Source organism: Mercenaria mercenaria, chromosome 2, assembly GCF_021730395.1.
Source record: "Mercenaria mercenaria strain notata chromosome 2, MADL_Memer_1, whole genome shotgun sequence".
Lineage (NCBI taxonomy): Eukaryota > Metazoa > Mollusca > Bivalvia > Venerida > Veneridae > Mercenaria > Mercenaria mercenaria.
In genome coordinates, this window is record NC_069362.1 from 76,787,997 (window position 1) to 76,810,875 (window position 22,879).

The 22,879-nt window shown below is 35.4% G+C and overlaps 1 protein-coding gene across 1 annotated transcript in view; it reads right to left on the reverse strand.

The window, feature by feature from the left end:
* The window catches only part of LOC128549611 (uncharacterized), a 41,623-nt gene that overhangs the window by 15,952 nt on the left and 2,792 nt on the right, over positions 1–22,879 (reverse strand). The window lies entirely within an intron of this gene.

Genomic DNA, 22,879 nt, shown 5'->3' on the forward strand with positions numbered 1-22,879 from the left:
ATTAAGTTATGAGGGTTTGTTTTCCTCTCTAAGCACTTCCTGTAAAATGTCCGTCCTTTTTGTTCTTCAACGTATGATCAATATAGTTATGCCTTACCTATTGACGTTTTCTTAAAAAAAACGTCTTACAGACTAAATACCTTTTATATTCAATTTCGAAAGAAATTCTTCTTGACACCTGTTTTCATTTTGATTTGGCTTTGATATGTTTTAGTGTCTGTCTCTTCTACAATTGACAAAGTTTTTTGTCTATCATAATTTGTCAATGACCACACTGATTTAAAGAATTGTTGCCTTTGTTCTGATGTAACTTTTGTGTCACATTTTGTCAGCAGTTGCTACAGCCTACTGGCTCAACTAGAGGTGTTTGGCTTTCCTTCTGCTGACTTATACTCTGCACCTGACAGCCTGTAACTTTTTTCACATTGATTCCATGTTTCTGGTATCGCTTTTCCATTTCTAGTATGGAACTCCTCAGGCATTATAAAAACTGCGCTTTTTTCTTGATGTAGCTCTTTTCTGTGGTGTTGATTTATCATTGGTGGTCGGTGTATATTTGTTGTTTCTGTTAGTCAAATTGTTCATCTTATAACGGCAAGGCAAAGTAAATTGTACATTCTGGATTTTAAAGGTATCCTTCAAACTGATCCAAAATTCTAGGAAAGATGTATAGAAGTTACACTTACTTTTATCTGCAGTGGCAAGTAAATCACTTTTGGTTGGTTTCATTGTGCTGACTGGCTCTTCAACATTATTTGTGTAGAATATAACATTGCGCTTTGTGTAATTAGCCTGTACTAATGGGAAAATGTCTGCCACTGACAAGTAATCAAGCTACAGTTATTTCTTCATAATCTGAATTATGCCAGTTTAACACAAAGGCAATATACTTTTCCATCCTTTCTTCAAGAGTGTCATAAATGTGAAGGATATTTGCCAATATGTTTCCAACTAGCTTATAAAAAGCAGTTACAATTAATAAGGTTTGATTTTTCCTCTTCCAAGATCATTTGCTGACAGTAGTAAGTCTACTTCACTTTTAATAACTTCCACTCTTTTTTCTAAAACATTTAAACAGGATGAATGTTCAACATTCCAGTGCAAAATACAATATCTGCCACACGCTCTAAACTTGATAGTCCGTTTTCATCGCCTAATTATTGAAAAAACAGGAAAAGTCGACACTGCCAAATAAACCTATTGTGTAATGTCTGCTTCTTGACATGCAAATGATCTTACTACAGGGCCTTCAACCAGAATCTTCTATCATAACATAGCACAATATGACTGTTGCACTACTGTAAAATATCAGTAAGATTTAGGTCCTATCTTTACATGACTTTTTCTGGCTCAGTTGGGTTAATGCGTAATATGTAGAAAACTGCTCTGCTAAAACGTGCTATCTTTATATATCATGTTATGGATTTTGAAAAATCCTCCCAAAGCCTTAAAATGCAGTCTGCCAAAAGCAGCTATTAGTATATAGATTGTTTTGGTTCTCTTCAAATAAGATAAACTTACTTTGATAACATGCTATGTAATGAAAACTGTTTTTGGCATAACTTATTAACAGAGATTCTGCAATGACTGGTTTGATCCCAGTTAAATAACTTAGGAAAGAAATGTGATATAATGACGCAAATTGGTGCAAAATGTGCAGCTTGAAAAACTCTACCAGAAAATGCAAAAAAGTGAAAAACGTAAAATATGGTACATAGCACCTTCTGGCACTTACCCCTCGAAATGGCCTCGTTCGAAAACTTCTTTAAACATTGGACACCGAAATTTCAAAAAGAACATTAAGTTATAGCTTAAACTATTTTTCTGACGGCACAGATCAAAATAGAACCATAAGAATTGAACGATAGTTTATATAAAATTCAAGAATTCAGCCCCCTACCCAAAACAAACGCCTATAGCAGTGCATGCTTTATTTCTAAACTATAGACATATGTGCATAGCATTGTAGGCAAAGAAAAACAAATTGATTCTGCCTTTGCAACCAGTATAGATCATGATCAGCCTGAACATCCGTACAGTCTGATCATGATCTACACTGTTCGCCATTCAGTCAGTATCTTTTTGTTAAGCACCCCTTTTAACACTTAATGGTACTGTCCAAATTTAAAGATGGATGTGTATATTATAGAAATTTAGCAGGGTAAGGGTTAAATCACAAGGACAAACAAACACGTAGTGGGATGTCGTCTGGGTATCTCAAACCGGTTATTTTGCGCAAACTCTCACTCGTTATCCATACACACTGATTAAGGGCAAGGAATTCAAAGGCACAGACCTCAAGACCGTACGGAAGCAAAAAAAGAGAAACCTTTTAGATACCAGAAAATTATAACCATATTTCTTTAGAAACACATAAGAAATAGTTGTGTTTCCATGTTTTCCATTCAAAATTGAACAGCGTTTGGAGCGGGATACCGGAAGTAAACTGCTTCAATTATAAAGCTTTATCTCTAACAACCGTTAAGAACGTATTCCTCCGTGGTGTATTGGTCAAGAACGCAGTAGTGATTTTTAAGACAGTAGTTTTCATAATATGACCAAACTTCAGTTTTAAAGAAAGATCATTTTCAGCCAAAATCCGAAGGTCATCGCGTTTCAGTTTATTGTGATACATTATCAGATTTTTCATTTAGTTATTTTATGTAAATAGTTCAAAAGATGACTGAGCACAGATTGTTTTATTGCTAGACAGTATTTCAATTACTTTGAAAATGTTTGCCATGCGTTATCGTAACTTTTGTAGCAGCATACGAGATTTTAATCTAGAAACGGGTTTGTTTCAATACCTTATTCAAAAATGTAAAAAATAGAAAATACGCATCTGGCAATTTCTGGAAATAAAGGTTACAAAATACAATTGTATTCAATTATCTTGTCTGACTTCTTTGTTATACTTTGATATATCACAACTTCAGTGCAAATTAATTTTATTTAGATATGTTAAATGTAAATTCAATTTACTTTTTATTGTTAATAAAATTCCACAAAACCAATAAAAATTCATCAAATAAGCTTAAACAAATTATTTGCTTTTAGTAAAAAAAAAATAAATAAATTACTTCTTATTTACTATTTCTTAAATTTCATTCTCTTTATGTTTTCCAATAAGATGGTCTAAAATATGTAAAGTAAACTGATCTGATCTTTTTTACAGGATTTTCTAGATCAAAACTTATTTTTTTTTACAAAACTGCAAGTGCGAGCCGCCACACGGCACTTAAAGATTGCTGTTGCTATAGATACATATCTGTAAGGAAAACCTTTGAATTATAGAACGCAACTAAACCAATGAACGTCCGGTGATTGTGAATTGTATAGTCAAGCATACATTTTTGTGACAGTTTGTTTAGACATATTGCCAATTGGCTGTTTCCCATAATTTTTAAGTATTGCAATTAAACTCCCGAATGTAGTAAAATTCATTAGCATTCCTTCCAGGAGCTATAAATGTGTTCATTTATATCAGTTATAGATAAACGCGTTTATATCTATCTGCTCAGCTGCAACGTTCTCCTAAATGTTAAGTACATATAATTCATGTGTATTATGTCATTATATTTTCGAGTTGTCGTCGACGCAAAAGCGGAATGGAGTCAGAGTCCGCTATATCAAGTGTGTGATAAGCGAAGGTTATACGATTGCGGTATGATGAAGATAGCGTTAGATTATGTGTAAGTTATATAATATCAGCGTGATAATTTACAAAAACGATGTCAATTTCATACTGAAATAATTCTAGGACAAAAGTCAAGCTGTAAATGTACCTCGTATTACAGCGGTATATATTTGTGCTGAATTGACATTCAGGCACTGGACAAGGTCAGTATATCAAACAGTTTTATCTACTTTCGAACGTAAATAGTTCAACGTTAGGTATATTAGTTGTACGTGACATTTTGGGGTAATTAAATTACTTGATAACTGTAACTAAACTACGGTACAAGGAACTTTCTGGAAGAAACACTAAATTAATCAAAATAATAAAAAGATATGCACGAAGCATAGAACATGACCAAGATAACAATTGTAAGTTTGCTGTAAATCATCGCTGAATTCTATATACTTGACATACAAGTTATATTTTCACTGAAAATTATTTCGTGTTAACACTGAAAGTCAGCAGACTTATTAACTCCATACATATTTATGTATGTGTGTTCAAATTTAGACAAAATAATATACTAGCTTTGAACACATCAGTTATAATGACAGAGGTCTCTGCTGTCACGTTGAAAAATAACTTTCGTGTTTGGTATTTGACATCAGGTTTCGACTGGATAAAACGTATTAGTTGAAATTACGCGAGAGTTCAGTCAGTTTTATGGAAATTATACAACAGTCAGCAACAAAATCTGACAAAGTAACCTATAAAAAGACGACATAAAACTTTTTAAAAATGTCCATGCGCTGAAACAAATTGAACCGTAGATGTTATATTTCTAATTTTACAGATACTCAGGATTCCTACACCGTGAAAATAAAAACAAAACGATTTCTTTAACAGTAATATGAGAGTATCACGTGTGCATGTATTCATATGGCATGGTTACTCTCTAACTGGTACCTTTGTCTGACAATCAACACTATTTCAAATTGATTACTGGCAGCACTCAACTTACAACTGTAAAGCTTTGTTTCTATTAGATGCAGATATGACAGATTTTATCTGAAACATCATTTTAAAAATATATAGCTCGATTAATGGTAACTTGATGAAAAGGATTTATTAATGAACATGATTTTGGGTCATTGTATTTAGTAAAGTTATAAAACGTTTTATTAAAAGAGATAATGAAGTATTTGGAGAACCACCGGGACTGAGCTAATTGGATTTCTGTCTTCTGACCTGTTTCCGTTGTTGCTATGTCTTCTGCTGAGACATTGAGTACATGCGTTTTTGGTTCCTAAGAGTTGCTTTTTATATAGATTCATAAAAGCATTTTTGTGTTTTATATAACATGCCTTCTGTTGCCTTTGCGAGTGTTAGGGGATAATTTTTATTTACACTGTACTGTGACTTTGGAACATGGTGGGGATAGTGAGGTTAGGTGCACCATAAAACAGTTTAAGCTCTCCCCAATGGTGTTTTGCCACTGTCCGTTCCAAGAAGATGCTCCACTGTTGCTTTATGTGTTCGTTATGTCCTCGTGCGTTTGCTTTGTGTGTGAGTGCATGCTAGGTTGTGGTATGAGGAGGCTGCATTTTTTTGAAGGTGCCTTTCCCTGTTTGATATTTTTTTCTTGTCTTTTATGTCATTAATCTGATAATTCACGGTGTTATATTTGTGCGCTCAATTTGTGAAAGCTGTTTACTCTTCTATTACTTTCATTTTTAGCCTAAACGACAAATTATCAAGTTCAATGATAGTAGTCCGTATTGTTCACTGATAAAAGGTAGATTCAATAAGGTAAGACGCTCTGCTACGCCTCAAAATAGTAGCAAGACAACAGGAAAGATTTTCTTGGCATAATTATGGTAGCGAGAAGGTGACTATGAAATAGTAAGGATCGCGAAATGATTGTGTTTTGGTATTTTTTCGACGTCATTACTATCATATTCACAAACATCATTAACACCGTAGAGTAATGTTTATCATCGCCGTTAGTTTCATAACCATCAAATGCGTCATTATTCTTAACTGTTTCATTGTCTTGATTTTAATCATCATAATCTTCATCATCATCATCATTTTTATCAAAATTTCATCTATCTTTATTATTATCATCTTCGTCGTCACCACTTTTATCATTGTTTCATTACTATTACTTTGATCACCATAATAATTGTTACTGTCGTCATTTTCATTTAAGTTTCATAGTTTCCAGTATAAGCTCTAAATCTTGTCACTATCATGAAAGATTTTATATCTTTTGCAAGAGAGTTTTTACATTATCTTAAAAATTAGCATTGTAATTATACACACTCGTCAAATAATGCCAGAAGGTAAGCATATTTACAGTATACAGGTAATATTTGCAGGAGATGGAATCAATTGTTTAAATAGTTTTTTTTTCAAGACGGAGCCGTTTAACAAAACTAGTGAAAAGAAACGCAAACATTAATTTGATGGGATAACCAAGTTATCTACAACATTAAACAATGCGTTGTTGATTTCGGTCAATGCATTTCGAAAACTGACATTTCGGAAACCTAAATACCGCAGCGTACTTTTGATCAATAAAAATATAGGATCAATGCCTTTTTTAGTCTGGGTTTTTACGTGCCATGGCATATCATAAACCGTATTTGGTATCATGCTATTTTCATGATCTCCTTTTTTTCAGATCCTGAGAGGATATGGATTTCAGAATAGAACCTGTCTTCTATTTTTGTTCTAATCTCCGCTCTTATCAAATCGGCAGACATTGGAAAAGTGTCAAAAGAAATTCTAATAAATCATCATAAGCTTCTGTAAGCACTGCATATTTTTGGTATATACTTCATGTTTAGTATAATTGATAATAGTTCTGTGTTGTTATTTAAAATACGTACAATTTATGCGAAACGCAGTTGACAACTTTCACGGTAGGCCATCACAGTTGGACTTTCCTACGGCGGAAGAAATATATGATGGCGATAGTTTTTGGATATTATGCTTATGGTATGCACTTATTGTATGCAAAACTGAGATTAATATCATGCTCTGAGAAGCTTCCGTCGCCGTAGCATGTCAGAAAGTGACATAATACATAGCGAAAGTAAAATAAAAAAGCCCTAAAACATCCACTGAAAATGAGTAAGTGTACGGGAGAGAAACATGTGACTAATAGAAAATAGTTATAAAGTGCATCAAATGATGCAGTAGTTGTCCCAATTTTGGGACTTCGTGACGTTGTTCCACATATAAATATGGAAATAAAACTATCAAAGATAGAAACTTTGAAACGAAGGAATTGCAACATTAAAAAATACATTTAAAGACATATATGAATGTTCAGAAACTAATAATCTTAATTCTAGCAACGTACTTACAATGCCTGAGGCGTTGGCGACATGATCACAGTTCAAACAACCGCAATATGGATCTTGATTCATATCTGTTGCTGCTTCGGAATTATTCTTCGTGTCCCTATTGTGAAATTACGTGACATATTCTCGTAACTGTTAAATAGCAACATTAAGATATCAGTTTCAGATATACGTATTTATTTATTTTTGAGAAAAATACTCTTCTTATTTTCGCTATTATTATTATTATAATTTATATGGCTAAAAGGGAGATTAGAGAAAGAGATATTTTGCCACCATTAACTGCGTTTTAAATTTCACTAGGCTTATGATAGCTCGCAGTGTCCTTATTTTGATGACTTTGATAGTAATTATGTGATTCAATTCACATTCTTCTCTCATATGTAGAGTGATAATTATAGGTTGAAACTAGTACAACATACAGTGGTTGTGACACTTCACACGCACAAAAATAGTCCTGTCTACAGCTTCAATAATTTGCACGATGTTTGAAATAAATCCTTGTAACAATGTCGTTCATCATTTTTTTAAATACATGAAGTGGGGGATACAGGAGCTGCTGTAGAATGGAGTGTCTATTGTTATGGAAAGACTGAAGGAGGGACTATGCTATTTATATCAATGAAATATTATTGATTCATTAGTGGCACAGATAGCGACCACAGGTTGATGCTCTTTGTTTACATGAACAGCTTGACAGCCTTCATTTTTGTTGACAGTTTATTTTGAGCGGAATCAGTTCCATCAGTTCCATTAGTTTCCAGCTTTGTGTAGTTTTTTTTTATTAGAACGACTATGTCGTCTGGTTAGATAAAGAATTCAGTTCACTACCTAGGATATCTTCATTTTGCCTGTCGAATATTCAAAATAAGATTATAAATTCCAGACAATGTAATCAACAATTTCCTTCAGTGATCATTAGTTGACATTATTTCAATTCTTCCTCTAAACTGCACATAATGTTCTTCAGTACTTTGACTGATAGAAAAAAGAAATCGTTTTCTGTAAAGTACAAATGTATATCTCAAACGAGCATATATAGAACGTTGTCTCATTATACAAGCTGTTGTTAATTGTTTTATTTTCAACCATTATGTTGGTGAGGTAATTTTACTTTTAAGATTATTTCAGAACCTCAGTTCTGTAAACTTAGTCATGTCTGAATATCAGCATTGTGTTGTGCTGTCTAAATTAAATAGTAATGTTTTCCAATAGGGTACATTTCGAGAAGTGTTATCAATATTTTTACAAAATAATACATTACAGTAAGTATCGTGTGAGTTCTTGATTGTATCTATTGTGTGAGTTCTTGATTGTTTGTATTGTGTGAGTTCCTGCTTGTATGTATCGTGTGAGTTCTTGATTGTTTGTATCGTGAGATTTCTTGATTGTATGTATCGTGAGAGTTCTTGATTGTATGTATCGCGGTATCGTGTGAGTTCTTGATTGTATGTATCGTATCATGTGAGTTCTTGATTGTTTGTATCGTGAGAGTTCTTGATTGTATGTATCGCGGTATCGTGTGAGTTCTTGATTGTATGTATCGTGAGAGTTTTTGATTGTATATATCGCGGTATCGTGTGAGTTCTTGATTGTATTTCTGTGTGAGTTTTTGATTGTTTTATAGTGTGAGTTCTTGATTGTATGTATCGTGGTATCGTGTGAGTTCTTTATTGTATTATTGTGTGAGTTATTGACTGTATGTATAGTGTGAGTTCTTGATTGTATTATTGTGTGAGTTCTTGATTGGATGTATCGTGTGAGTTCTTGATTGTATGTATTGTGTTAGTTCTTGATTGATTGTATGTATTCTGTGAGTTCTTGATTGTATGTATCGTGTGAGTTCTTGATTGTATGTATCGTGTGAGTTCTTGATTGCATGTATCGTGTGAGTTCTTGATTGCGTGTATTGTGTGAGTTATTGATTGTATGTATCGTGTGAGTTCTTGATTGTATGCATTGTGTGAGTTCTTGATTGATTGTATGTATTCTGTGAGTTCTTGATTGTATGTGTAGTACGTGTGTCCTGCTTGTATGTATCGTGTGAATTCTTGCTTATATGTATCGTGTGAATTCTAGCTTGTACGTATCGTGTGAGTTTCTTTTTGTATCTATCGTGAGGGTTCTTGCTTGTATGTACCGTGTGAGTTTCTGCTTGTATCTGTCTGTGGGTTCCTGCCTGCATGTATCGTGTGAGTTTCTGCCTGTATCTATCGTGTGAGTTACTACTTGTATCTACCGTGTTAGTTCATGTTTGTATGTCTCGTGTGTGTTTATGCTTGTATCTATCGTGTGAGTTCCTGCTTTTTGTATCTATTGTGTAAGTCCATACTTGTATATATCGTGTGCGTTTCTGCTTGTATGTAACGTATGAGTTTCTAAAGCTTTTATATATCGTGTGGGTTCCTGTTTGTTTGTCTCTATTGTGTGAGTTCATGCTTGTATCTATTGTTTGAGTTCATGCTTGTATATATTGTGAGAGTTATTGCTTGTATATATTGTGTGAGTTCATGCTTGTATCTATTGTGTGAGTTCATGCTTGTATCTATTGTGTGAGTTCCTCCATGTTTCTATTGTGTGAGTTCATGCTTGTATGTATCGTGTGAGGTCCTGCTTGTATCTATTGTGTGAGTTAATGCTTGTATATATCGTGTGAGTTCCTGATTGTTTGTATCGTATGAGTTTCTGCTTGTATGTATCATGTGTATGTCCTGCTTGTATGTATCTTGTGAGTTCCTGCTTGTGTATATCATGTGAGGTCCTGCTTGTGTGTATTGTGTGAGGTCCTGCTTGTGTGTAACGTATGAGTTTTTGTTTGTGTGTATCGTGTGAGTTCATGCTTGTATCTGTTGTGTGAGTTCCTGCTTTTTGTATTGTGTGAGTTCCTGCTTGTATCTAACGTATAAGTTTTTGCTTGTATGTATCGTGAGTATGTCCTGCTTGTATGTATCTTGTGAGCTCCTGATGTAGTACAAATATAAAGTCTCGGTGTAACACTAAACGATGTTTGTGTCGGAAATCAGGACAGCTTTGTAATAGCAGGTGTCATCTTAATTTGTCATGTAAAAATAAGTGACTCTTTAGCACAGTATCCAAAGGTGAAGAAATGTGTGTAAATAAACACTCAAGTTTAATATACTGTGTTTTTTTTTTATATTTTATCTCAATAAGGCAATTTACAAAATGCCTACAAACATTTTCAGGCATTCTGCAAAATGCCTTGAAAATTCAGTCATTTTGTAAAACGACTAAAACACGCAGTCATTTTACAAAATGCCTAAACGGTTCAGGCATTACATAAAATGCCTAAATTCAGAAAATGCCTGTAACATATATATCGTGTGAGTTTATGCTTGTATCTGTCGTATGAGTTCCTGTCTTTTGTATTGTGTAAGTTTCTGTTTGTATGTAACGTATGGGTTTCTGTTTGTATGTATCGTGTGAGTTCCTGGTTGTCTGTATCATGTGAGCTCTTGCTTGTATGCATTGTGAGAGTTCCTGGTTGTATGTATCGTGTGAGCTCTTGCTTGTATGTATTTTGAGAGTTTCTGGTTGTATGTATCGTGTGAGGTCATGCTTGTATGTATTGTGAGAGTTCCTGGTTGTATGTATCGTGTGAGGTCATGCTTGTATGTATTGTGAGAGTTCCTGGTTGTATGTATCGTGTGAGGTCATGCTTGTATGTATTGTGAGAGTTCCTGGTTGTATGTATCGTGTGAGGTCATGCTTGTATGTATTGTGAGAGTTCCTGGTTGTATGTATCGTGTGAGGTCATGCTTGTATGTATTGTGAGAGTTCCTGGTTGTATGTATCGTGTGAGGTCATGCTTGTATGTGTTGTTGAGAGTTCCTGGTTGTATGTATCGTGTGAGCTCTTGTTTGTATGTATTGTGAGAATTCCTGATTGCATGTATCGTGTTATTTCATGTTATAACTTGCATTTAGTACTTCCTGGTTTAAAAACTTGAATTCTAGTTAAAACGCTATTATATATAAGCGCTTTCACACACTTTACCGTACCTATTTTACCGCAAGTTTATATTTTTGAAAGGATATTTGTATAACAAAATTAAGTTTTAAATACATAAAAATTGATTTTACTTGAAGCTAGTCAATCCATCCCTGAAAAAACGCTCAGTTAGAAGCCGTTATATTCAAATCAAACCAGGACAATTCGATTTTAACCGACATGTGCAGAAATCGTGATTAAAAATAACTATTTCTATTATTAAGCAGCCTCTCATTATGCTAATATAGCACAACCTGAAGGGCTTTACGAGAGATCATTTAGATGATATGGTGTAGAGATAGATATTATCATAACACTTAAGTGTTTTAATATCTTTTTTCATTTCATCAGCGTTTTACTAATAGATAAAAATTCATTAATGCGTTGAGAAGAATACAGATATACAATAGAACGGAAAGGATCCTTTGAAGGCATTACTAACAATCAAGCAAATGAATAGCAGACTTGGTTTTATTTAGTATCTTCATGAGCAGTAATGAACTCTGCAATACCTCTAATGCCAACTAGCACCGGCTTAAGCGGAACTTCGTAACAGTAAAACTGAAGGACGTAACAATCCCAAAAAGACCAGAAATTGTAACAGCTCATGACTCTTAAAGATTGCTGTTGTGATAGCTAATATAATCTTTCAGAATATATGTATTGGACTTGTTCGTAAAACTCGACCCAGCCTCGGTTTAATTCTCAGGAACCTCACGCTCCTTAGCACCGGTTTACACGTGAAAAGGATGGGGACCATGTGTTGGGAGGAAAAGTACTCCACAAAATTTGTATTTATGCAATTATAACTCGAAAATGGGCTTGGCTGCTTTAAACTTATCATAGTAAACCTACATTAAAGATATGAGCACTTACTAAATTTCCAAATACTGTGTTTATAAATTGTTGTTCAGGATCGTCGTGTTTCCTGGATCGTTCGCCGCTCATTAAATAGATAAATAATTACTGCTTGTAAGTTAATTATCACAGTATTACAGTATTCAAATGTTGTTCAGCCGTAATAAAGGCTTAAAATGCGACATGTTTTGCCAGTAAATTGGATTCGAGTTTGCTGTAGGTAGATATTCGACTGCCTCTCGCTTTTATTTGTATAAGATATTAACTTAGTAAATTCTTTCACTTAATAACGAATGTTTACAGCGAACTGATTTAAATGAGCTACTTGCAATACATTATTGTAAACGTTTTACAATTAACACTTATGTTTTGTAAGTACAAATGTTGTGATGATACCAATCCTGAGAATGTTGAGATGTTATCACGTGACACCTGATACGTTAATGTCGTGAAACATCTGAGACGTATATACAGCGGGACACCGGAGACGTAAATAACGTAAGCCATTTGAGATGTTAATGATACCAGACATCCGGGACGTTAATAACGTGAGAAACCTGATAATGTGAGACACCCTCAACGTTAATAACTTGAGACACCTGAGACGTTAATTACGTGGGACACCTGAGACGTTAAATACGTAAATACGTGAGACACCTGAGGCATTTCAATGTGAGACACCTGAGACGTTAATTACGCGAGACAGCTGAGACGTTTAAACGTAAGACAGCTGAGATGTCAATTACGTGAAAAGATGAGACGTTAATTACGTGAGACACCTGAGACGTTAAATACGTGAGACACCTGAGACGTTTCAACGTGAGACACCTGAGACGTTTATAACGTGAGAAACCTGAGACATTTATAATGCGAGATACTTGGGACGTTTATTACGTGAGATACACCTGACATTAATAACATAAGACACCTTGGACGTTAATGACATGAGACATCCGGGACGTTAATCATGCGAGACAGCTTGGACGTTAATCATGCAAGACATCCGGGACGTTAATCATGCGAGACAGCTTGGACGTTAATCATGCGAGACATCCGGGACGTTAATCATGCGAGACACCCGGGACGTTAATCATGCGAGACATCCGGGACGTTAATCATGCGAGACAGCTGGGACGTTAATCATGCGAGACATCCGGGACGTTAATCATGCGAGACAGCTGGGACGTTAATCATGCGAGACAGCTGGGACGTTAATCATGCGAGACATCCGGGACGTTAATCATGCGAGACAGCTGGGACGTTAATCATGCGAGACATCCGGGACGTTAATCATGCGAGACATCCGGGACGTTAATCATGCGAGACAGTTGGGACGTTAATCATGCGAGACATCCGGGACGTTAATCATGCGAGACAGCTGTGACGTTTAAACGTAAGACAGCTGAGACGTCAATTACGTGAGATGATGAGACGTTAATAACGTGAGACACCTGAGACGTTAACTGAGATAAGGTATCAAATCATATATGTGCTCTTACCCGTACAAATATGGAATCTCAAGCTCTATTATCTTTGAACTTTCACCTAGTGTTATTCCACCTACAGCGAGCAGATATACACTCAAATATATACAAACAGGGCGTACCTGGGCATACGCCGATACGCCTGTGTTCGACACCGGAAAAATGAAAAAGTTTAAAGTGTAAAGAAATGCAATAAAATGTAAAGCCTAAAGGGAGTTAGGCGGCTAATTCAAGTTCTTCGTTTAACAATTTCATCTGCATGAGATTTACCAAGTTCGTTTTTGAAATAGATTTATTTGTTCATGTAATTATCTTGAAAAAGGTAAGGGTAGATACCTTGGAAGCATAAGGAACAGCAAATACAGCCAGAGCCACACATCGCCAAATAGGCCCGCCTTACATAGAAGCATAAACGCTGTTGGCACCGCCCAGGAATGGGCATATGTTTCTTCGTTCTAAATCATATATTGTTTACAAAGAAACAATGTTATTGATGAAAGCAAGCTGGTCCTATTTACAGTATTTCATTTAGTTTTGTTTTGTTTCCAGCTGCTCCTCCTTTCATCATTTTATCACGGGCGGACACCCGGGTAGAATCAACCACCTTCCGTAAGCCAGCTTGGTTTCCTCATATGAAGAATTCAACGCCCCGAGTTAGGCTCGAACCCACATCGGTGAGGTGCAAGTGATTCGAAGTTAGCGACCTTAACCACTCGGCCATAGAAGCCCCAAGTAAAAACTGGTATTCAAGCATGCAAAGGGAGAACAAAAATGCTTGAGTCATCAGAGGTCTCAAGTAAAAGAAAGCTTGCGCTTAATATATCATTTAACGTCAATATCGATGTGTAATTCAATCTATCAATCTACATCCAGATCAGGATACCGAAATACCAAAGCAATTTAGGCAGTTTGAGTTTTCGTTTGCAAAAATGAGATGTTGTTTACGTTATCTAGAATGTTTATTTTCGTGTGAGAAGATACGTCAATGATTGTTTAATAAAACCTGACACATTCGCAATGTATTATCAAAAACCTGTCAAAATGTGGATGCAGAAGTTATGCATGGAAATTAAACATATCGATGATTTCAAAAACGATAACAACAAAAACTAGAATACCCTTACACAATCCAATCAGGACTCTCCCTCTCACCTACACAATACTCGCAGCATCGCTGCTTGGTTCATAGTTATGCTGCTCGTCTATCTGGCGTACAGGTCAAAATCAACCAGGTATGCCCCTGACAACATATAAAAGTAGTGACGACCAGACAAACCGTTAAACCGATATTGAAATATAAGAACAGTCATTTTTGCTTTGGCTTTCCATTATGGTAAACACACTATAATTGTTAAACAAAAATAATGTTTTTTCAAGCCAGCAGTCTTTCACTGTATCAATTTGATATCTATTTAACGAAAATATTGTTTGTCTCAATTTTGAAAACATGAATTATTTTGTCTCCTAAGTTTCTTGGTAACATACAAAAGTTCAGTCAGCTATGATTAGGCATGTAAGCTCCACCCATTACCCGACCATGAATAAATCTATTCAACCTGGGCAGCTGCTGGTGAATTTGAAATTGAAAGTTATCAAACAACGTTAGCTGTCAGTACAAATAAAAACTCAAAAGTATCGTCTGAACTTCTTTTTTTTTTCAGAGTCACAATGTCTACATAGTCGGGTTCCTTAGGACTCAGCCCTCGGACCTCTTTTATTTTTTGTCAATATATAATGTGTAATCAAGGGTAATACCAGTATTGGAACAATTCCGACATAATCATTCTTTAATAACATACAGGTTTATTACGTATCTGTATGGCATCACTTATTGCTCTGTGCTCCCGGGACACTTTCTTTAAAAAAAAATCGTCGGCGTTCATTGACCAAACTTTTCCTACGTATGAAAACCCTTCTTACAAGAATCCGTAAGAGAGGACTGTAAATGAGATACGTAGACAACTGGTTGAACTTGATATTTCGTTCCATCTCGAATTCCTGACGTTAGTAATAGCATCATTTCATGTTTTTTTTAAATATTACTTACTCCTATTTTATCTAAGCTTGACACATAATAGAATGGTGTCGGAATTAGCCGACAAAAATCAGTAACAAAACTGACCTATCTCACATCAGTTATATATGAGCATTTTAGCAGTTGATTTTCAATACAAAACAACTCATATATAACCAAAAGATGTAAAGATATTACTATAAATGCGAATTTAATTAAGAAATATATTATCTAACCAAAACCTTTTGAAATTTGCAGATAAACATACTTGCGTCGAAAAATCGAAAATACTCTCTATCTAAGCTAGAGGTTGAAGTGCATATGGTCAAGTCCGGTAGTATGTCCATGGAGAAAGCTTCGCTAACGTTCCGTGCACTACCCTGGTATATAAACTGTCTGGGAGGTACAAGCTTGGTTCAACACCAGGTAGAAGTACACTGGTGAAAAAAGCTGAAGAACTTAGTCTTGAGGAGTACTGTAAGGTAATGGCCAGTGTCGGTTATCACTTGAAAAAGAGTGAGCTTCTTCATGAAGTTAAGAAAGTTCTAGACCATGATAAACGCTCAACGCCATTTAAGAATAACTTTCCTTGGAAATACGGTTTTACGGTTTCACAAAACGGCACCAAGAAATCTCACAAAGGACGGTCGTGACTCTCGGTAACCAACGAGCTGTGATAATAAGAGCATGATCAATGACTGGTTTTATGGTCGGCAACTTTATCTTCACCAAGAGGTGACCGACTGGATGAATATGGTCAACGGTACACGGCGTTGTTTCAATGATGACGAGTGGGTTTCCGCTTTGTGTGAATACCGGATAAGCCCTTGCTGAAAAAATCGCAAGACATGTGTACCAAGTTACGAAGCAACAGCTCAAGGTCATAGTTTGTTTTAATGCGACTGTGATAAAATCAATATTCTGCCTCTCATCATATTCTCTGGGTGTGCGGTTTCAAGACTGCGGCATCCAAGACTTTTCTGAGATCATTTACGGCAAACCGTCAAACGAATGAATGGACAGTGATTGAATTGTTCGTTGTATTCCTAAAACATCTTAACACGTCCGTTATTGAGAAATGTATACAAAAGCCTGTTATCGTGTACGTAGATGGACACTCAATACATATGTCGCTAAAAGCAGCTACGTACTATCACGACAATTATTCTCTACCGCTACACACGTACTAAACCATGTGATGTAGGATTTTTGAACTCATGAAGTCTGCTTGGAAAAAAGAAGTGGAGGAATAGCACTTAGCAAACATGGGACAGGCGTTTACGAAGCGATATTTTCCTGCGGTCTTGAAAACAGCTTGGTTGAGAGTTGCCAAACTAAAGAATGCTATCCACAGTTTCCAGAGTTGTGGTCTTTTTCCGGTGTGTCCAAATAATGTAGACATATCCAGGCTTAACCCTTTAAGATTGCACGAAGAAAGAAAAAACCGAGGCACCCGACCCTCTTGAAACTGAAGCTGTTCCTGCGACGCCCAGCCCAGCTGTCACCAACTTACCTGCTTGATCCAGCGCAGCTGTGACGCTTGCATGCCATTAATATACTACCACTTTAGATTCCCTACAGTTTGTTAACTCAGCGCCGGGTTATAGTGATGAGTACAGCCAGTCTACCTACCCCTCTGACCCTTGACATTCCGTGCAAAACATAGTAGCTGTTGTAAATGCATGTACACTACTGACTAGTGCACAAATTAAACCATATGTCATTATTAAGTTATTATGCATATATTTATTTCGTGAATTTTAACAAAAACATTTGATAATTATAGGTTTTTATTTATTTATTAATAACTCCACTACATCCTTAAAAGATGTTTCAGCAAATAACATTTTATTTACACTACAGTAAGTTCTTTGATTTTTATGTCCCCGAATGTGGGCATATTAAAATCGCACTGTCCGTCCGTCCGTCCGACCGTAACTTTGTAAATTCTTGTCCGGGCTGTAAGTCTGCCATCCATGAAGGGATTTTAAAATAGCTTGGCATAACATTAACCTTAATTAGACGACATTTCATGCGTAAGACCCAGATCCCTAGCTCCAAGGTCAATGTCATACTTAGAAGTCAAAGGTTAATAGGATCTTTTTCGTGTCCGGTATATAACTCAGTCATCCATGAAGTGATTTGAAACAACTTGGCATAAATGTTTACCATGTCACGTGCAAGACCCAGACCCCTAGCTCAACAAAGAAAGTTACATGTCACCATTACTTGCTCTTCGGAATGTCCTGGAGATTCCAGCCAAAAAGAAAGTAAATAATATCAGACAGAAACTGCCAAAGGCTTTGTCTGGATCTGTAGCATTTAACATGTTAAAAGAAAGGGAGCGGTGGTCTAGTTGATAAGGTGTTGGCCGCTCAATCCAGGGGTCGGGAGTTCGAGCCCCACTGGGGTCACAACTATGACTTCTCATATGACACCAGTACTGGTTTTCCAGGAAGCGGACTCGAGAGTGGTTCCAATAGCTTGAAGCTTTCATCACAATCGAGCTAAAACAAATTAGTATAAACTATACTAAAAGGAAAATAAAAAACGTGCAGAGAAAAAAGCAAAGAAGAGGAGGAAAGAGGAAAAAGAGGTGAAGAAATAAGAGCGCGCTGAAAAAAAAACAATGAAAGAAGCAGGTGAGAAAAGAGCACAAAAAAGGTTGAAGACATTGAGAGACTTGAGCAAAAATAAAAAACCAAAGAAGCGACAGCTGGACGAGTCGTTATCTGACTCCGACGCAGATGTCCCTCAGTACGCCGAGACCGATGATCATTACGAAGGGACGTCTCCGTGTCCGGGATGCCTCAATGATGACGGAGGCCAAAACGAATGGTTATTATGCACTGCGTGCCAAAGGAAATGAGATATCTCGTACACAGGGGATGCTGTTTTGCTTAAAATACCGGTGGAGCAGGTTGACCAATATCCATGCGTATGCGAATTTTGTGTTTACAAACAAAAAAATCAGCTTAACGTTTAGTAGACTAAATTCACATAAATCATTATTTGTCAAATTAAAGTTCAATCATATACATATCATACCTACGTCCATGCCTATGTCCACGTCTACGCCTCGTTGTTATGGGCTTATTGTGCCCACTATAAGAAAGAAACTTTAGAAAGATTATATTACGAAGCTGCTAGAGCTGTAACTGATTTTAATTAACAAGATCAATATCTATTCAAGAATGTTTAAACGAAATCGAATGGGTATTTCTTGCAGACAGACGAAAAAGTCAAACAGAATTTAGTATACAAAGAAAAACATCATTAAAAAGTTGTTTGATTTTTAAAGTAATGAATATATATTTGTACTTATGTAATAGATATTTTCATTTTATCATCAGATTCTCTTTTTGAAATTTGTATTCATCTTATGATATTCAAATCTATATCCGTAGACAGAAAAAAGACCGATTTCGTGAGAAATTTATCTCCTTTGGATCATGCATATGGAAAGGCCTTACCCATCCCATCAATTCCCTTACATCTGTCAGTCATTTAACTATGTCGGTACTGTATTTAACAAATAGGTCTGTTATCAAGCTATCGGACATGTTGTTTGAATAGTCTTTTGTTTTAATTACTTACTCGTAATATAAAGTCTCTATAACAACAACAGCAACAACAACATTAATAATAATAATAATAATAATAATTGTTATTTCAATAGTTATTAAACTCGTGAATTAAGTCAAATTCATTATTATTGATTCAAGAATCTTTAATCGCGGCACTTATACATTTACATATACAAAAAGTTGTCAAGTTTATTGCAAGCAGTGCCTCGTCTTCAATGGGATCATTAAAAGTTAGCAAACTCAAAATAATACCGTTTTAAAAGCAACACACTGGAAAAGACAAAAATTAACTGAACAAGCCATGCCTAAAGAACACATAGCCGGAAACTATACTGTAGACATCTCTAACTAAATAGCTGTCAAAAATGGAAAGAAAATAGCATGGCTTACACGAGAAACCATTAGCTGCCGTCTGTTCAACCAAATTGCTTGATACCAAAATATAGCTCGTAGATCCAGTTCTAATTGGTAGCCTGAAATGGGTCACAGACTGAAGGACCTCGTCATTTTTAAGTACGGAAACATAAAGGAACACGGAAAGAGTTTAGTATAAAACAATAACAAAATGTGTTTTTCGTTTGGATTCTGACTTACTTACAGAAAAGAAATTAATTTATCGTCTTTATTTTGAAACGAATTAAAATACAACATGGCTGATTTCTGCCATTTCATTCCGGCGTGTTGGCGCATTTGAAGAAATTTTAATCGGCTATTAAACTAACAACTTATTAAAATTTTATTCAAAATGTAAATTTGGAGGGAAAGACTAGTTTGATATTTTGATTTTACTCTATACTTTTAAGTGTTCAAAATCCTTTACACCTTTGTCAAGATAAGAGTTATATGAGCCTATGCCTTTTATATCTTGAACGATGAAATTGGTCCAATAGCTACGGTGACTAGCCGACAAACTATGTTGAATGTCCTTTGTTAAAACGTAGAGCTAGTGAGACCGATACAGAATTCTCCTCTGGCTACCTCGCCTACATGACGTGTGTAACAATGACTTGTAAATGATTTGAATAGCAGGCTCAATAATTTTAGGGATCAGGCAGATCACTCAGTGTTACAACTAATGATTTTCAGCTTAAACTCTATAGGCTGGATGTGTTATACTTAATTGATCTGTTTGCTGAAGTTCCCGTCAGACGATGTCTTTCAACAACATACGTGTCTATGTCTTCTGAATTGAAGCTGTAACTCATTATGTTTGACCTGACTCCTAAATGCTCAGCGTCTGTATGCTATCATATATAGCATTCAATTATGATATAGATATAACCAAGATATCTTGGCTGTACTTCGCCAATAACGCTGCAAACTGGACCTCTCCTACTGCCTCAGTAGATTACCAAACTGTTTGTCTCAGTCTCTCCGATGCCTATATATGATATCGTCTTTTGCATTCGGCTACCGTAAAGACATAACTTCTATGCACTGGCACTAAAGCTCAAAACCTTTGTCCTTTCTTAATAAAACATTCGTCGGTGTTTGTAGAAACATAACTATGAATACTAATGTTTACTGTCATCACAGATTTTTTCACAGCATTAGCTGTGGTACGATATACAATGCGATTACTCCCAAATTATGGGTAATGATATTTCGGTTTTAAGTCAACTAAAATAGTTGACGCATGCAGCATTCATATTCCATTTTCAAGGTAATCCTGAAAAGAAATTCAACCTTTGTCTTTCATATATACGTGTCAGCTGCTGCAACATGGTTTTCAGATATGTCATCAAGACTAGCCTTGTACATCAGCAAAGACTTTCAGTTATAAATATCTGCACACTTCTAAACGGTGTGAGAGATGTAACAAATTGGAAAAAGAAAACACATTCTTGCATAAAAACTACTTTTTTCACTGGATCCGCCCATGTATTAACGGAAGAAAAATCGTGTGCAAACAAGGCAATTCACGTGCTGTTAATACCCGATTTTTATTTTTGAAATGCTTTGCCAGGGATATATGTATGTATTTTTACGCACACTGATATTTGGCATCTGCGTCTTGTTTCTTCCTTAACAACCTCATCTTGTAGCATTATAAATACAATGTAATCCATAGTATGTTTAGCTGTATCTGTTTCCAACCCCAAAACGTACTGCCCCCATCAATGTACGCCCTAGCTTCTCATAGAGTTCACTCCCTTTACAAAGCGTCTGTTCAGTTATTGTAAATAACTGTGAATAAATAAGTATCGCGTGTAACTTGTGCTATTGTTCGTTTTTAGGTATTATATTTATGATTTTGGTAAGTATCAGTCGGTATGTTTTTATCTAATTTCTTGAAAAATTTATATAAACAGCTTGGAAACTTGACACTACGTTCGTACTTATCCGTACTCCAACTGCGTGTCCGTACAATATAACTCGAATGCAAAGTTATTATTCTTGAAATTGTGATCGAGTCCACCAAATTGTGAAATGATATGAACAATTATTGGTAATTTTATGTTTGTAATAATGAGAGATAAAAAATCGCTTAAAAACCTTCAGGAGGTGCTTTTGATAGCGTTGTTTATTTCCGGGCCCTGGATACGGATATTTAAAACATGTTTACCGTTTCCAAGAACAACTGGAATGGTAAATAAAAAATGTACCGGAATCGTCAAGTCATCACGTATGAAAACAATACATAAATCGTCGTGAAATATATTTTTATGCAAGAATAGCGACAATACACGTTTGTTTGTGTATTAACATCTGCAGAAGCCCTTGTGATATGTTTGTGACCTCGACCTTCGGTCTCGGTCACAAACAATCCCGCGGGCTTCTGAAGACGTTAATACACAAAAAAACGTGTATTATCCCTACATTAACATATATGTAGTCTGCTTCTATATAAAGCAGCCGGTTAATGGGCGAATAATTAATCATTTAATATATACATATAATTGAAATACTGTTGAAAAACGGCGTTAAATCAAAAACAAACAAACAAATACTTATAAGAAAAATTAAAATATTTCTTGCATTGAGTCAATCATATAGAAAGATATAATACAAAATGTATTCCTCTAAAATGATAACTTTGTATCCAGTTCCCGTATTCATCAACATTTAACGTCTTACACTTGGGCTTTTAAATGCTAAATGTTCATTTTACTCTGCCATTGTTAAAGTTAAAGTTAAAGTACCACAGATTGTAATGCAATTTAGTACGAAAGTGCATTCTGACTATTTAAACCGCTCTGCAAAATTTCGTAAGTATAAAATTAATCTACTGCGGAGAAAGTTATGAAAAACAAGCTTTGTCATTCTTTAGTATAAGTTTCAGACTTTAAAAGGTTACTACAAATCGATGAATCTTTAATTCAACTTCCTCAGACAAAAAAAAAGTATTAACCTCTTCGGCAGGTACACTATACCGACTAATTTAACACAAGTTTCACAAAGTACCGGAAAGGTTTATACGGGGTACTCGGACCAAAGCGTTGACACAAAGCGATAAAACCAAATAAAACTACACCATTAACTTTTTCTTGGAACGGCAAGTAAGTCAAGCATTCTGGTCAGACTTCACACATTTCTTACATGACAACAATATAAACATACAACTTGACTATAGAATAATAGGTTTTGGTCTAGTATGTACTGGAAAGACAAATGATATTGTAAATTTCATATCAATAATGACCAAACATGTCTAACATAAATACAAACCAAATATTGCAAATTCCTAATTATAAAGTATCAGAAATAAAACTACTCAAACAAAAATGGCACAAAATAAGAATAATTTTACTACGCATGATGCCAAATGGAATATTTAACAGAAAGTGCGTACACCATTGCACTGACAATGCTCAGAATGGAATTTTAAGAAAACGCTGTCACCTTTTTTTTACTATACTTTCCTTATGTTTGTATTACCTTTCTTCTTTACTCTGTAAGCAACGCACGATTCCAATATTTTGCTGTAAAATAATAAG